The sequence below is a fragment of the Ictidomys tridecemlineatus genome, chromosome 7, assembly GCF_052094955.1.
Source record: "Ictidomys tridecemlineatus isolate mIctTri1 chromosome 7, mIctTri1.hap1, whole genome shotgun sequence".
Classification (NCBI taxonomy): Eukaryota; Metazoa; Chordata; class Mammalia; order Rodentia; family Sciuridae; genus Ictidomys; species Ictidomys tridecemlineatus.
In genome coordinates this window covers 122193998-122200287 of record NC_135483.1, presented here as the reverse complement: position 1 = coordinate 122200287, position 6290 = coordinate 122193998, and positions in this window count along the sequence as shown.

Genomic DNA, 6290 nt, shown 5'->3' with positions numbered 1-6290 from the left:
TGATAATAGATATAATAGAAAAATTCCAGTCTGAACTTAATCAGTATTTACTCATGTATTTAGACATGTCTGGAATTTCTGCAAGGGGGGATGTCAATTTACTTAAGTGACCATGGAGTCTTTGAGGAGAGAATATACGCTGAAGGGAAGCAGATAACTGGGTGAACAAAGTCGGTTCAAAGATGATGGGACAATAAGGGAAAGGAAGATGATTTTAGTCATCTCTTGGTACCTTATTCCCAAACCGTGGTGCTTCAAGGTGGGAAGTGATGAATCCGAGAGGCCCGTGTCCTTGTGCTTGTCAAAGGTCAGGGGATGTGTTGGTGCTGGCAGCCCTGCAGGAAGAGGAAATGGCATTCTCTCTAGAAGCTTTAAAGCTGGAAGAGTAGCACTGGAGGCCTCTGCACAGATCTGGTGGGAATTAGTGGGTGGCACAGACACATTTAGTTGATGTCCACAGCAGCACTGGTGCCATGGGTGGACTTCAGCAGGACAGCTGACATGGAAAGAATGGCCTCAGTGAGCCGACAAAGAGCAGATGGCCAAAGCTGTGGAGAAGCCAGACCCCTGCCTGGGGATTCCCAGAAGTACGGAGAAGGAATTTGAGGAGAAATAGAGACACTAAAATTGAGGAGAGTTGATAAAACTAAAAAAGTGCTGATCTTCTGACTCAAGATGATGCCATTTATTTTTAAATCCAGGCAGTGTGGCTATCGTGTGAGACCTAGAGCCATGAATGTAGAAATCATTACAATCCGCTTTATCTCTTTATAGTTTCAATTGAGGAATGTCAAGTTGGCTGCCAAAGAGAGAATTCCCTCAAAAATCCTCAATCATTAAATCAATTATCATAGAATTTATGCAAGTTGACACAATAATATTGTTTCCTGTCAACTCAATAAACATGCTTTAAACTTGGTAATATCACCACTTTTAATTATATAGAATAATCTTTCTCTTGCCCCTTGGCATGCTGATGTCTCTCTATTTCATTCTGGTGATTGCTCTCCAGGTGAGGCCTGAATGGATCTCCTGATATGATTAAAAAAAAAAAAACCCTCAATGGTGGGGTCAGAGTCACCTTCTTCTTGGATGCGTGAGAATACTCATACTGTAGAAATATTCTGTAGAATGCGATTGCATCCTAAAGTAAAGCAGCTACATCCAACGGTCTCTAGCAGCAAATTGGAATGAGAATGTGACTCTGGAGTGGAGCAGAACTGCCCTCCTGTCCTAGGTGGATCTTCTCAGGTGGCCATCAGCTCAGTAGCAGCCTTTCCAATTGATTGATATTTGGGGACACCATGAGCCCTGGTTAGCAAGCCCCATCTATACTGCTCATGCCATGGGTGGCTACAACACGGCTCCTTTGGGTTATGTTGAGATGAGGTTTGTATGACTTCCTGAGGGGGAGTGACGACTCCAGTGTGATTGTTGAGAATGTGCGCTGTGCATCCAAACTTTTCTGGCTCGCATTCCAGTGCTGCCATTAAGAACTTTTCGAACTTGGGCAAACAGCAAATCACCTACCTATTTAGTGCTTCAGTTTCTTCATCTCAAAAATCAAGATCTTTACATTAGCTACCTCACAAGGTTGTTATAAAGAGTGAGTGAAATGGGACACATAAAGGTTTTAGAACACTGTTTCATCCCCAACATCCAGTAACTGTTAGTTTCATTTCAATCATTATTCACCGCCCAGGTTAGCCTGAGCCTGGTACACTGATGAACACACTGTCTCAGAGAGGGGAGGTCTTGGCAGGCCTCTGGATTCCAACAGCAGGAATTTGTGAATATTCTCAGAAGTTGGATGGAGGTGCCTTCTATTATTGAGTCAAATCTAACACTTTTCCAGTTGCTATGTCACTTCTCTTTGTGAACCTAGAGTGAGTAGGTAAAATGGCCTAACTTCGATTAAATGTCTACCATTAATTGAAGTAGACTTGGCCAGAATCATGGAGTACAACACTGGGGTCCATCTCTGAGGAGTCAATCCTGGAGGGGCCAGACACAAAGAAGTGATGAGAAGCAGGTGGCCACCACGTCTGTGTCCTTTGAAACAATCCCAACAACAGCGGTGATAGTCTGTATTTCTGTGAATGTGTACATGTGTGTTTACACATGTGTGCAAGAATGTACATGTGAATTGCCTGGTAACGCAAACAAGCTTCTGCCACTTATATTATGTGACAAAGAACTGCTCTCCGACCAAGAAGTTGTGCAATTTTTTTGAAGACCAATTTATTTTTAAAAACAACCTTGTAGGGGCTGGGGATGTGGCTCAAGTGGTAGCGCCTAGTGTGTGTGAGGCATTGAGTTCAATTCTCGGCACCACATACAAATAAAAATAAAGATATTGTGTCCACCTAAAACTGAAAAGTAAATATTTAAAAAAACCCAAATTTGTAATTTTACAGATTTTTATCTAATCATTTCACTTTTAGAAATTTATTCTTAAAGAAATAAAGATTATTACTTATTATTGTAAGATACTCTTATGCAGATGTTTATCAGGATCCTTATAACACAAACAGGGAGATTGCATAAATATTCCATTGTAAGGGAATGATTCAATGATGTTGGCACATCTGAGGAATATTTATTTGCCACAGTCATTGAAAATGTTGTAGAAGGACATTTAGTAACATGTGAATTTTGTTCACAGTATATTATCAAGTAAAAAGAGCAAGTTGCAAAGTGTTATGTAATATGTTTCTATTTTTGTAAGAAAGAATAAAAGGACATAAGCATGAAAATAAAACACCAAGAAATAGATCAAAAAACAGTGATCATTCGGAGCAGAGAGATCACAAAGAATTTTTATGCTAATTTCTTATCCTAATTTTCAGTTTTTCTTTAATAATGATGTTTTCCTTTCATAAGAAGAAAAAATGCATAGAATAAGTTAATATGAATCTCTGAGCCACCAATTTGACTGTGTGCTTTCTAGTAACCAACAAAGACAGGACCATTACCTGGTCTCTGCTTCACGGTGTCCATAAAACAAAGACTCCAACTGCCTTGGGGGAAACAGTTCTTTCTGGCACTAAGACCTGTGAGAAATTTATCCTATGAGTTCTTTTAAAGATGTCCCTGGGTGCTATAAGAAACAATGTGTTTGATGGCATCTGTAAAGTAAATGTAATCCTGAGTTTTATAGGATTCTTTTTCATATTGTCCATTCAAGGTATGCTGATGAGAGGTTTAACACACATCTGAAGGAGAAAAAAAAAAAAAGCAATTTAACCAGGAAACCAAAATGAAGCCATCAAATGACAGGATTCGTTTATCAGGCTTAATCCAGTAAAGATTTTGAATAGCTAAAGAAACAGATGGATTGCATATTCTCTGATCTTTCACTGAGGAACAAAGAATTCAAGGTCATTTTCCCTGACAAGTAGCTGGGCTTTGCAATCTAATCTTTTCTGTTACTAAGTGTATGTTATCCAGTTTTATCTCTATCTGTTGGCTGAGCAAGATCTGTGCTGATGGGGATGACCATCAATTCATTCAGAAAGTAAGAAGCCCAACAAGGAGACGTATCTAACTGCAGGTTCTGGGCAAAGTCTAGCCAAGAAAACCCATGGACTATAATTTTTGAACCATTTTATCTCATAGACATGTGAAAAAACCAGGCCCAAATATTTCTCTTAGAACAGCGTCAAAATGTAGTTTATTCTTCTTTTTCCCCCCAGCACCTCATCATCTGAGACTGAAAATGAACAAATAAATAACAACAGCTGCAACAAGGGTCCAAAGAACAGGGACATGAGTAATGTAATTTCTTGGCATATACTTCAGAACAAAATGATCCTTATATTTGGTTTAAAAACAGTGTGTACTTAGGTAATTGAATAAGTTAATTGGTTAATTTTGAGTCAATTAGATAATAGAAGACATTTACCCCAAAGGACAACCTGATTCAAAGTGGTTAATTCATGATCCTTCTTTTTGGCAATAACTAGATAGTTGCTATGGCAGTTGTTATGATGACTCCCAGGTCCTCATCATAACTTAGCCTTGGACTGAATGTTTGTGGCCTCCTCACCAAAAATGTATGGTGAATGGTATTAGGAGGTGGGGCTTTAGGAGATAGTTACAATATGAGAGCAGAGCCCTCAAGAACAGGGTTAGTGCCCTTAAAATAGGGATCCTGGGAAGCTCTTTCTCCTCTTTCCACCATATAAGATTACAAGGAGAAGGCGAGAGTCTGCAACCAAGAAGATCACCCTCACCAGAACCTGATGGGCTTTTAGCCTCTGGAACCATGTGATACAAGTTTCTGTTGTGAACAAGCCACCTGGCTTATGGTGTTTGGTTATAGTAGCCATAACTAAGTCCCACTACGGGATCTGCAGGGAAGAGAACACTCACTTCTTTGTGAGCTCTCAGAATTGGCAGGTATATGCCATGCTGTCACCATGAAGGACGGCCTTAAGGTGATTTGTCATCAGTTCTTTTCTGCCATTCAGAAATATTTTTATATTACATAGGGAGATCTGTGCTATTTCCTGATCAAAAAGATTAACTCACAAAGAAGTTGCTTTTAAATAGTTTCTCTTCTAACCATCAGTTTCGGAACAAGGCAATAGCAAAAGTGCCTACTGATTTTGCCCATGGTTAAAGGAATGTTAAGAAGGAGGATACGGTATCAATCCTGGTCAGTGGAATATATTCGGTGTGTTTATTTTCAGCACTTGTTAATTAGGTATAGTCATTGTGAATGTTTCAAAAATTAAAATGCTTGCAGTATCAATTGTCCACATGAATCACAAACCGTAGCAACACTTGGAAACTCAGTGAATTTTCCCATGATAGTTATGACTGAAATGCTCAAGGTCTCCAGGTGTGTTAAAAACTCAGATGTTGGATGAAGCAGTGTGGTAGAGGACAGTCAGAGGCCACTCAATTATATTTGATGTCAATTTTATTAAAATTTTTATTCATGGAGAGGGTGAAAGCTGGTCGGGATGCATTTGACTTGGAATTTGCTAACTTATACATGTGTACAGGTACCACCTACTGGGTCTTGCCTGGATGTCTGCATTGGCTGCTACTTGTTATCCCAGTGCCCTGTCTTTCACACTTGCCACTTAGTCTGCACTAAAGCTAGAGGGGTGTTTTGAAAATATGCTATGATTATCTTTCAGTGACTTGCCATTGTCTCAGTCTGACATCTGTACTCCTTCACATGTCTTGAAAGCCTGTTCTGACCTGGCTCTGCTTGCATCTTAGCCTTGCTGTCTTACTTGAGGGGCAGCTCCACTCATTTTCATGATCCTCCCACAGTGCTTTGACACCAGAGTGCTCTCTCCCCCCTAACCTTTTAAGAACTATTTCTCTATCAGTACCAATTGCCACCAATCAGTCTATTCTCCTGCAGGACAGTTTTCATCAGAGTTCCCTGGTCCTGAAGCCTGGGCTGGGAGCCCTTCTGTATCTCCCACACTGACTCATGAGCCCTCTGACCACAGTGGGACTAGTCAGGCTTTTCAGTTCTTCCCGTCTGGACTAGTCCCTGAGGATGGGCACTGAGTCAACCTTGTTTATAGTTCTATTTCCAACACCTACTTGAGTGCTTGGCACATATTTGTGACCACTTCAATGACTTATTGGATGAATGTCTAGCAGAAAGGTGAAAGTGTTTATTTATTTATTTTTGACCCCAAAATTAAACAATGAACTTATTCAATTACCTGCGTATACATTGTTTTTAAACCAAGAATAACTATCATTTTGTTCTGAAGTATATGCCAAGAAATTACATTACTCATGTCCATGTTCTGTGGACATTGCAGCTGTTGTTATTTATTTTTTTCTTTTTAGTCTTGCGGCGGTGGGGAGGCTCATGAAATAGAAAGAGGACACAGACAAAATAGAAGCTGTCCTTGATTGCAGCAGCAAGATGCATAGGGCTGTCAGGTAAGAGAGGGTAGAATGGGATCGTGCAACAGAATGCTGTGGCAATTCAGAGACTGTGGGCACTAGACAGGGCTTCCAGGCAAATGAGATTTTCCAGTTGGCCTTTGAATGACTTCAACCATTTTCACTGGGAGGAAATGAATGTTTGAGGACTAGAAATTAAAAGTAAGGCAGAGAGTTAGGGAAAGCAGCAGTGTTTGCAGAGAAATGGCATATAGTTCAGTCTGGAACTTAGAGTGGATGAAGGAATTCTTGGAGAATGTGCTGGAAAAGCAGAACATGCCAGATTGTGGGGCCAAGAAATCTGGCTCACAAGGAACTGGACTGCAGGCAGAGCTGATGGCAATATTTGTCTTTCTTTTAAAAGA